The following is a 12,506-nucleotide window of genomic DNA, read 5'->3' as shown; positions in this document are numbered from 1 at the left end:
CAAATGAATAGGCCTATATCTTACATTTCTTGACCATTAGGCTACTATTGCAGTGCCCGAGAGTGATCAGCAAATCGTCAGCTAGCACAATAAAGAAATGTTGCCAGTTCTAGTTCAACAGCCAAATGTGCGTTCTCTTACACAATCAGCTGAATATAACCTTGTCAATTATCCACTAGCTGGCTATGCAACCAACCTATGGTGGCTGGAGAGACAGCACATCATTGGGTCCTGAGCTAAACACCTGCCAAATTGCAACTTTATACAGTGCCCGGTTCATGAGATCGAGACACAGAGACAGACATGGATTCATAGTTATATTTGAGACATTGAAAAGGACATGTCCTGAAACTGTCGTGAAAAATATTCTCTGTTTTCAACCAATATCCAAATCTAAGAACAGCACTGGAACTCAGCAAAGCTTAATGCAAAGTTTATTAAAATTCAGAGTGACAGAGATTCCAACAAACGTGAGCATATCCCAGGATCAGACTGGAATTTTTCTCCAGACATTTCTTTTATATATTTTCCAAATTATTTTATGATGTTCTACCATTGGTACAATACTTGTTGGTCACAGAATGCATTATGCATTCTTACCCAGCTGGTCCCTCGTCATAGGGGACTCAGATTACAGGTGCTTTTTTGCATCTCATTTTTAGGCCTGCTCTGGCGTTGAAGGCCAGCTGCACTAGGTTTCTGGGCATAGGGCTGTAAATATGCCTCATTATAGCTGGGCCTTGTAGTTTTCTATGGAAGAAGCATATACACATAGTCTTCTCTCGCATTCAGCCCCTAATTATCTAGATTTGCACTTTGGGCTTAATATCTTCTACATATTAGTGGCAATACTAATCAGTCAACAGCTTTGCATCTGGTTTTAAGTAATATAGCATATAAAAGTAAAAAGGTGATTAACAGGTTCATTTTCAATCATATAAATCCATAATCATTACCCATCTTCATAATTACAACAGTGTGATGTTTTTTCCACAACAAAACAAATTTAAAGAGAGAACGTCACATTATAACATTGACACTGACTTGTAATACCAATTAGTCTTACATAAAAATAGATATCTAAAACTTAAGTTATAGCTAGCTAACAAAATAATAACATTCTTTAATTCCTTTGGTTTCTTTACATCTAACATTGCATTGTGTTGCCTGTGCATTTTCCAAGTTTTCTATTGTTACACTTTTACAGACATGAATAACATTTTCTGTATTCTTTAATGCACAATGTTGACCTAAATGAGCTAGTTTTCACTCATTAAAAAAGATATGACTATACCTTTGAATAGAGACAGTTAAGCTAACATGTTCACATTAAACATAGAATGTGCAAAAAAACCTGTAAACACAAAGAACATGTAATGAAATGTAATATCTAAATTATAGCTAAGCTGCCAGTAACAAAATTACGATTTTGTATTGTTTGAAACTATTACTAAATTGTCATACAGTAAACAATAAAACAAATTCACAGCTTCAAATACTACACTTCTACAGACCTTTATAATATTTTCTATATACTTTAAAGAGTAATTCACCACCAAAACATATATTTGGAGTTAAACCCCCTGATCTTGGTCCTGATTCCATATGACTCTTTGCAACTGTTATTTTTATTTGGTGGTAAATCTTTGTTCTTTTTGCCCGAAGGGTTGGTACCAGCAGATAAAATGGTGTAATTGGCTGTCCTATAAGTTTAAAATCTGAACACTTTTCTTCAGATTGAGACATTTTCTGTGACATCACACGTTCTGTGCACCCCATCGTGGGACCTTCTTGTCGAACTCTGTAAGTGAAAGCATACATGCTTACTTTAAGTATTGTGTGCCATGTATAAAGCATTCGGTTGTAACTTAATGTGTTAAGAGTTTTCTTCATAAAAGTGCAATTTTATGTATTCACACCTAAAGGTTATTACTGTATTTAGGTACACTGAAATATACTATTCTTGAAATGGTAGAATAATAGAAACTCCTGGTAGTTATTTGAACAGTCCTCAGACTGAAGCTGAGAGCATAATCAATTAATTCAAATACTGCTGTGCTATTATGTCCAGAACCAGAATAAAACGGTGCCCGAATGTGATTAAAAAATAAGGCCAACTGAATGGCTAGTTTAATGGATTTATTACCTTGACTAGAGATCCATCTATGCAAGCAAATCAACACACCACCCATAATTAGTAGGATGACTGGAAGGATCACAAGCAGGATAATTCTAGAGAGAGGGGAGCAGAGAGTAAGGGAATGTGTGTACATGTTATCAAGCATTATTAAGTTATTGTTCATATAATCTGAGGTATAGTCTTACATTTCTGTTGGTACATTATCGTCCTGTCCATTTTCCAAATTATATGGAGTTGAACCTTAGAAAAAAGGATATTGATGGAAACATTACAACAATAAAAAAATGCATCGCCTGGATGACCGAGCACCACCTCCAGCTGAACCTCGCCAAAACAGAGCTTCTCATCATCCATGCCAAACACTCCATCTCCCACGATCTCTCAGTCACCCTGGGATCTGCGACGGTGACCCCTTCATCCTCTGCCAGGAACCTTGGGGTTACCATGGATGACAAGCTCTCTCTCACAGCCCACATTGCTGCAGTCTCCCGGTCGTGTAGATTCACCCTCTACAACATCCGGAAGATCAGGAGATACCTGTCTGAGCACTCCACCCAGCTGCTAGTCCAAGCACTTGTCCTCTCCAAGTTGGACTACTGCAACTCGCTGCTCGCCGGTCTCCCAGCATGCGCAACCCACCCTCTCCAGAGGATTCAGAACGCAGCGGCCCGCCTGGTCTACAATCTACCCAGATGCTCCCATGTTACCCAGCTCCTCATCTACCTCCACTGGCTACCCATCACGGCCCGCATCAGATTCAAGACCCTGGTACTGACCTTCCGAGCAGTGAACAGAGACCCGACTACATCAAGTCTCTCCTGCAGCCTTACACCCCCACCCGCCACCTACGGTCTTCTTCAGACAACCACCTGGTGGTCCCACCGCTCAAGAGCGCCCAGTCCCAACACAAGCTCTTCTCATGTCTGGCCCCCGGTGGTGGAACCAACTCCCCACCTGCATCAGAGACACTGACTGTCTCCCCACCTTCAAGAAAAGGCTCAAGACGCACTTTTTCCGAGAGTACAACGGTACTTAGGAATGGTTTGCTGGACCCCATGTTAGTTTCCTCAAGGATCACAATGACTCTTGCTTAGAGTCTTGCTGCTCTTGTTGGTTAGTGGTAACTGATTTAAATTGTTGTACTCGCTGTGAAATATTTTTTACTGTTGCTTGCTTTTCTACAGGTACACTTGCACTTATAGCGATTCATGTTGTTTAATTGTAACTTGTTTAACTACATGCTCTTGTGGTTCTTCCCTTAGGCACTTATTTTGGTTGTTCACAATATGTGCTTCATGTTTTGGCTACCTGCAATGTTTTTGGGGCTATCTTGTTGTTATTATCAGTCACCTATGCACTTTGTAAAGCTCTCTCTTGGAAGTCACTTTGGATAAAAGTGTCTGCTAAATGAATAAATGTAATGTAAATGTTGTTAGAAAAAAACATTGATCCTTCATGCAAGGACTGTGAATGCATTTGGTATAACAAGAGCTAGTTTGGACAAGTATGGAATGTCTACTCGACATACTGGTAGGGAACCTAGACATTTACTCTATTTTAGTTTTATCACTTAACAGACTTGGTGTCAAATTGCAACAAATTTTCATGTACCGTTGTGGCCAAAAGTATTGGCACTGACACATTTTGTGTTTTGCAAAGTTTGCTGGTTCAGTATTTCACAGGTTTAATTTATGCAACATATATGCAAATAGTACCCTTTTCTACAGCAATCAATCTGCTCTTAAAATCCAATCAAAATTATAGTGATTTCACCTTAGAAGAACTAGTTCACACTTTCCCATCTGCTGATGATATGACTTAATGAAAATATGTTAGCAGTCATTTTATGCCAGGGCCCAAAAACTGTGAAATGTGGGTTTCAAGCAGCAAACTTTGCAAACACAAAATGTATGTCACTGCCAATACTTTTGGCCACGACTGTAAGTGTCCCTTAGCATTGTTACCTGGTATATTAGGAGGTAAGGTCACTGCCAGTTGTTTCTGGCAGATGTCTGTTGAGTTAAAGCTGTATCCAACTTCACAGCCACACACTGCATCTGAGTAAGCTGTGCAGGGAACCAAGGTAGTCTGGCCCACTCCTGTAAATGATGAAACCAAAACATGCAAATCGGTCTCAAGTTGTATGTCCAATACAAAAATGAACTTATTTTGTACTAAATTCCCACTCTTTGAGGTATGTAGACATTTCGTCATGTCAATTAATTTATATGAATTAAACATACCTCGACACTCTCTGCAAACATCATAGGTTATTCCATAACATTGTCCGCTTTCCGCCTTGCTACAATTTGAAATGACAAAATGTCCTGAAAGTGTATGGAGAGTGAAGCAATCAAATGTTTAATCTATTAAACAGTGGAATTGATATAACTTTGAAATTATTTTGTTTGTTAATATTGAATAATTATTACCTTCAGGACAAGGTGGACAAGGTGGACAGGTATACTGACATTCTGCAATCAACCAGAGAGACAGTACGATTATCTGCAGAGTATGAGTGGGGTAGGGTTGGGAACAAGGAAGATAGCAAATGTTGGGAGATTAGTCAAAGGACAGCTGTTTTTAATAGCCTATTTCCATATAATTCATTTATTTGTTCATTATGTATTGACTAAAAAGTCAAAAAGTCTTGACTAAAAAGTAAAGAGCACTAAAGTGAATTAAGGACAATCAGGTAGCCTTAAAAAACATCCAACACTATTAGGCAGGCAAGACAATAATAATCAGAGAGCAGCAACAGCTGCTCTGAAATGAGACAGAGCTAGACGTTGTCTTCCTGATATTATTTTTGTGGTATCCCCATCATATAGTATGGTGCCACAAAGAACCAATATTTGTTTATAAAAATACACACTAAATAGAAAAACTAAGTACAAAACACATTAGACTATTCAATTTTAACCACATTTCTTCTGAAGTTTGTGGTCTGAAGAATGTCTAGTCTGTAGTCAAATTGAATGTTCGAATAGCAATCATGGTCAGGAGACAACTCAATTTACCACATGGTTACCTATCATAATAATTCTATCCATATTTCTTGTCATGGCAGCTATCATTAAAAAACACACAGGTTCATACTTACAAAACTCAAATGTGACATGAAACTCATTGTCCCGTTTATCCAGGTAGTTATGCCAGGTCGGCCAGCCCAGTCAATCTTGCTAGAGATTTTGAGATCCTAGAAAGTTAGCCAACAGCAAATATCTACCAATACTTTATAGGCTACAAGTTTCACGTAGCCCAGCCCAACCCATTTTGAGACCGCCTACCTTTAAAAAAGGTTTAGGCTTTGTTGCAATTCTGTAGCCTACACTTCGTACTTCAGACTCACTCTCCTAAAGAATTAAATTACAGTAGCCTGTTTTTGTTGACAGTTGTAGGCTACTTAGGTGACCACCCGTCCCGCTTTGCGTTGAACTTGTACCGCACAGCATTTTCACCCCATCCCGCACGTCGCATATTGAGAAAATGTCCCGTATTTTCATCAGTCTGTTGGTTTTTAATGATCATATTAAGAAAACGTACATGCATTCTTTTGCCTTTTAAAAATAAAATGTTTATAAGGCGGCATAATGGCAAAAAAAATAGAAAATGTTATTTTAGTAAAGACTGGACTGGGACATATCTGGGTATATGATGCCTGCTGCCTTTGGGCTCAGTGATGTTGAATTTAAATGACGTGTAAAATAAAGACATGTTATTACATTTTGATGTAATGGTGTTTTCTGGAAGGTACTAAAGAACAAAGCATAATACAAATATTTGTATTAAGTTAGATAGACATTATATAACAGTTTCACGTTATGTTTTAGTGTTGGTAACATGTCCCACATTGTTCCACACAAATTTAGTAATCGTCCCACATTTGGTTTGTTTATGGTGGTCACCCTTGTACTGTACTTCCACAATCTTGGTCTACCTCTGGCCATACCCATTTTATCACAGGGTGTGTTCTAATCGGTGATTGCTGCCTGTTTTGTCGATGTGTTGTTTGTTTCTTTGAAGAAGTTGGACAGTTTAATAGATCTTTGATAGATGAATTCAACTACTTGCATACAGGCTACGAAGGCTTAGCTGTATGACCAACCCCGAATTTCAGGATTGGCTTTTCGCTAGCACGAACAAAAACGATAGTTTCGGTTCTACATTGAATTACACCCACACCTTCGCGCACCCGCCCCCCCATTGAAATCAAAAGGCTATGGTAAGACCGGTTATGTTCTATACAGCTAAAACAGCCTGGGGTCAAATTGAAACCAAACATAATAGGAGGGTTACATAAACATGCCCTTACACGCTAAATGTATGTTATTACATGCTATATTAATATAACTTTTAGGGAGGAACACTTTTAGTTATGACGTTAAACGTTATACTTTGTCACGAAATATAGTTGTAGCAAATAGCAAATGTTCGTCTTTGAAATTACCTACAGATTTGAAAATTCCGTTGGCTAATTACAGGGCCTAACCTAAATAATGAAAATAAATAATAACTGAACTTGTAACAGTTTTGTTGCAAAGCACACTATTGTGAAATGTTATCTCGTGTTTGTTGAGTTAAAACCGAAATATTGTTGTTGCATAGCAAGCATCATAGCAAAAAGGCTAACAAACGTAAGAGTTAGCCTATACCCACCAATTAACATTAGCCCTTCATTCATGACATGGATACCGTCATAATCATACTGAGACATATTTGCATACCTTTATCTTTTTCTTGTTTCTCCTATTCTTCTTTTCTTTTTTTTTCGAAATTGGGCACCTGATGGCTTACTTGACCTTTTCCTGTCCATCTTCTTTGGCACTCAACAGTCAACAGATTTCCCATTCACCCAACACTGTCACTCACGACCATAAGTCAAGACTAAACCAATTCACCTTGGTGACCACAATCATTTAGTGTTACATATTTTTATTAGCCATTTCACACAAATAAAAAAAACAAAAATGTGCAGGAACTTTAGGCCTTTTCCGTTCCATTTGGGAGACCCAGTCAGGTGAGCTGTCTGTCCCCCTCCCCTTTTTTCACACAGCTTAAGCTGTGGCCAATTCCCCACACAGTTAAATGATAGAAAAGAGAAAACCGCTTCGCGGCGCAGAGATTTTTATTTATTTATTTTATGCTCGTGCGCCCCCCACGTGACATGAAAAAATGCCCGGTCCTGCCCGGCTGCCCGGTCCGCCCGTGCCTAAAACCGCCCCTGATGACCTGGGTACACTTGGCAACGACCTAGGTACACGTGTATTCGAGAAAGAGAGAGGGAGCAACACCTTTTCTATGAGCAAAACGGCACTCTTTAATGCACGTCTGATCATGTTCACGTCTGATCATGCACTGATTAAAATAGCTTCTACGCAATAGCCTACGCAACAAAAATTGGGTTGGCCCCACCAAATCTCACTCCAAGGTTTTTTGAAAAGTTGGCAGCCTTGGTGTGTGTGACAAAACGAAGAGTCAGCAAGCGGGTCTGCCGGTGTTCCGGTTCCCCTGTTCCCCTTTCCTTGCGCGTGCGCAAAATCATCACAAGACAATGCTCACGAAGATGCATTTTCAGTTCAAATTAGGATACTACTGTAAATTACTGTCGCGCTACTACTGTAGTCTACACTAGACGGATTAGCACTAGCTGTTACAGACTCTGAAAACATGCAGGGACTGACTAACGATTGAGCAATACAAATTACTATACCATACTTTAAAGCCTGTTTTGAGTGCAAATTAACTAACCAATATCAATAAATGTACATCATGCTCATGGAAAGTAGGTAGAGTACACTATAAACTAGATTATATAAATCACATTGAAAGAAAATGGGACCCTGCAGTTTACCTACATGGCCCTCCACTTCACCCTACAGCACCTGGACTCCCCAGCATCCTACACCAGGATCCTGTTTGTGGACTTCAGCTCTGCCTTCAGCACCCATCATCCCCGCCCTGCTTTGGTACAAGCTCTCCCAGATGAATGTGCCAGACTCCACCTGAAGGTGGATCACAGACTTCCTGTCTGACAGGAAGCAGTGAGTTAAGATGGGAACATAAATGTTCACTGTATGCACCTGCCCACCAAAGTAAATTCCTTGTTTGTGACCACTTACTTGTAGCCTGACATTGTCATACTCATAATTCTAGTCAGAATATGAGTCTGATACCGCTCCGTTGGGCTGTGAGTATGGGGCGTGTTTCAACTGAACCCGGAAAAAAATGCCTCTTCGCTTAATTGGATAGACCTATAACCAATCAAAGCAAAGCGTAGTATGTTTGTTGAAAACAAATTCAACCCAAGCGCTCTTTGGTGACATGGTTGATTACGTTACTGTTGATCATCTGTCCATCATCGTATAAAGCCCGCCCTGAAAATTTGATTGGTTTGAACAGCTCTTGTTCGGACATAGTTTTTCCCCAACTGAGCGACCCCAGACCCAACTTCCCGACCAAAATTGTTTGTGGGCGGGGCTAAATACGGCTGGCACGCAGGCTAACTTACTTGGCGATTAAACACAATTCAGATTCTGACATTCAGCTCAACCAAGCAACAAGAGAAAACGTCATGATTTCGCGCACGCGCAAGGAAGGGGGAACCGCCGGAACCGGGGAACCAGCCCCATCACGGGGTTGGTTGGCACACAACATGGGGTTGGTTGGCACAATGTTAAAATGCTATAGTTACACAAAATGAAGCAAGCAATAGAAACAATTTGAATATTTAATAGAATAGTTTAACCAACTAATCATTCAATAACATGTTTTATGCAATTCATTAGAAGGAATGTATGTATTAACCCTAATTCCTAATCCTCAGGATTAGGCAAAAAGACTTGAGACCGGAATGTTTACAACAATGTTCTTATTAGACAAAATTTAAAAGGGACAGTAACCCCAATAGTAGCCTAACAGTAGCCCTCCTAGTAGCCCCTCTCCACCATCACACCTATAATACAAGTCTTACCACTTTTTGATTAAATTCCTACATCTTCAAAATCACTGTGCCAACCAACCCCACTCAAATTTAACCCAACTTTGTGATGAAATTATGTTAGCCAGCTACCATCACTCATCACAAACTTTCACATTTTAAATGAAAATGTAGCTGATTCCTATGTCTATTAACTACATGTAAAAAAAAAAAAAGTTATATCTTTAGCTGACACAGTTTTATAATAAATTTTGTCCACAGACCACTTTTTTTTACTTTTGATACTATAAAAGTGAAATGTTACCCTCACCAAAACAGTTTGTGATTTTCAGATGTTTTAACATAGTAGATGAGTGCAGGTCGGGAAAGAAAACATTTTGATGTTACAATTTTGTTTCTGTGACCTTCAAAACTACCAAAAAATGCTGTCACGATCCAACGCTCCTCTTCCCCTGAGTACTGAGGCCTTCAAATCTGGACCCCAAATTCCCCCCCTGTTTACTGTCTAGTTGGTTTGTTCCATTCTGTTTCTGCCTATCTGTTGTGCACGCCCACTCCTTGGATAGAGTTGCCCACTTATCCCTACACACCTGTGTCTGGTTACCCATCAAGCTGGTCTGTATATATACCCCTGATTCCCTTGTGTTCCTTGCGAAGTCTTGTGTAGTTTACCGTCACATTCTGAGCGTTGATCTGATTTCCTGTTTGGCCTCTTGTTGACAATCCTTGTTTGTTCCAGACCTCGTTCCCTCCTGTCTGATCCTTGTCAGTACCTTCGCTTCTCTACCTGCTTCTGGATTTTGACCTCCTGCCTGAATTAAATCAAATCAAATGTATTTGTATAGCCCTTTTTACACGCAAGCATGTCACAGAGGGCTTCACATATGCCCATAGAACTGCCCCTCAGCCAACCTGAACCCTCAAGGAAGACAAGGAAAAACTCCCCCCAAAAAACTCAACAGGAGAAAAAAATGGAAGAAACCTTGGGAGGAGCAATTCAGAGAGGGATCCCCTCCTCCAGAGACGGTTGGTGAGAGAGAGGAGCAGAACACAGGCTAAACATAGTCATACAGATCGATGGGTTTTGAAACACCAAAATCCATTGTTCAACTTTATAGATGTAGGACAGGACCGGGAGACTCGTGACCAGGTCCAGCGTTGGCTGACCGACGACCAGGCAGGTGCTGACAACTCAAACCCCCCACACCACAAGGGATGTGTGTGTGTGTGGGGGGGGGGGGGACAGAGAGAGGAGAGCAGGGATTAGAGAATGCCAGGAGCAGCTAACAGTTACAGTCATAATAGAATGAGATCTCCACCGGTCAAGTGTGGACTGGTGCAGCAATTTAACAGAGCAAAAAAAGGGGAATTTGATGCAACCCCACACACCAAGACAGTGACAGCCCCCCACGTTTGGAACATGAAATCTGTTCCAGGGGAAGAGAACTGAATACTGGATACGACTAGCCTACTCCCTTTTGTACCTTTGCTAAATAAATCTGCGCTCTGCGCTTGGGTCTACTCCTGTCTCCTGTGATGCGTTACACCCGGTCTCCCTAACAGTGCGTTTACACTGCAGCGACGCGAATCGCTTGCCATCGCTCGCCTTCCCACAGTTCACCACGCGCGGGGGCATATCAAACAGATTAATGTAGAATTGTAGGCTACTCTCTCTAGACTGAAGTAACATTTCGTTTGTCTAAACTAGCTGGTAAGACAGTCAGCCTTCCCAAAATACCGAATTTAAATGGCACTAGCTGATTAGACTAACTACTGTAGCTAACCAACGTAAGCTAGGTTGCCTACTGTAAATAGGTAATTTAAAATTCAAAAACAGTCTATTGAATATTTGTACTTATTCTACTTTTTTTAAACTTGGTATCTGCACTTACCAGCGTCCAACTGGGCTAGCCTTCATCGAAGATAAGCTCCCTTAGCTTCTATGTAAGTTACTGTTAGACTGCACTCTCACCTGGCCCAGTGCAACCTCTTGTGGGGGGAGGGGTGACACAGGGGTGTCAGGATCAGAGTGTGGAGATACGTGTTAAAATGTTTTAAAATAATTATTTTTAGGTTGATTTGTCCTACAGTGAAGTTGAAATCCCGTTTTCCATTAATGACAAAAAAAAAAGTAAATTCTGGATGACGGACAATATGCGACTCGCGGTGGGGGGCCAATAATTTCTCAGGTGTGTAAGTGTTCATGAAACCACACTTACACTACCACATGACTCACAGTAAAATGGTCCTAACATGTTAGGACCATTTTACTGTGACCTTTCACTGTAGACCTGTTGTTGACTAATACATTTTTGACTAAAGTTATGCCATCCAACTGAAAGGATGAGTCATAGGCTGTGGTAATAATATTCTTTTGAGTGAGAAAATGTGGAGGCGTTTTATTTTTTATGAATCGGCCTCCATCTGTAGAGCTGTTGAGCTGTAGCAGGCTGAAAGCTCTGATCTTCGTTGTGAATGTCCCTTGCCGAGACGCAGCCAACACTCCGGTGGGGCCCAAAGGGGTTGCAACTGGGCTGATACTTGGGGCCCACCTGGGCCAGCCAATTTTGTCCTCAGTTTCCATGGAGGCCCCACATGGGTTAACCCAGATGGGTTTGGCCCATATGGGTTTCCCAGGTTTCTCCCATTTGGAGCCTACAGGAGTGTGCCTTGCCTACATGAGTTGATGATGGGAACGGAAAATACGGTAACCTGAAAAAGTATAGGCCTAATTCTTACACATATACAGCATGCATAGGCATACTTGCCAATATTCTTAGTCACCCATGTCCCTCCTCCCAGTATCATTACAAAAATAATATTTAGAAACATTTTGGGACAGAATTTTCTTCCTGACCTGTATCTTTGTTAACTAGTGTTTTTGACACTGCCTCTGATCCTGTACTAGTCTTGGAATATTTTACTTTCATTTTAATGTCTGTTATAATTACATAATTAAGTTAGAAAGAGGAAGAAAGAGGAATACATTTAGTCATTTAGTCATTTAGCAGACGCTCTTACCTCAGGGATCTATTTTGGGATCTGTTTTGTTCACTTTGTATGTCAATACTGGCACTTCCATAATATAACACACACATACATATACAGTATCTTATAGGCTTGTAGGCTGTTATACAAGCTACATTCAGTACTTTACATTGTGTTGTCACGGAAAAAGATATAATCAAATATTTACAAAAATGTGAGGGGTGTACTCACTTTTGTGAGATACTGTTTATATGTATATGTGACGGTAACAGACGAAGCCACGCTCCGTCACGACAAGGTATCGTTCGCCACTCGCGGGATTCGAACGCTCGACCTCCGACTTGCCAAGCGCGACCACTACAAACTACGCCAAAGAAAAGCTAGCTCTTTGTCGACGCGGGTGGCCTGCTAAATACCTGAGTGATTGACACACCTGAC

The sequence above is a fragment of the Osmerus eperlanus genome, chromosome 1, assembly GCF_963692335.1.
Source record: "Osmerus eperlanus chromosome 1, fOsmEpe2.1, whole genome shotgun sequence".
Lineage (NCBI taxonomy): Eukaryota > Metazoa > Chordata > Actinopteri > Osmeriformes > Osmeridae > Osmerus > Osmerus eperlanus.
This window is presented reverse-complemented; position numbering follows the sequence as displayed.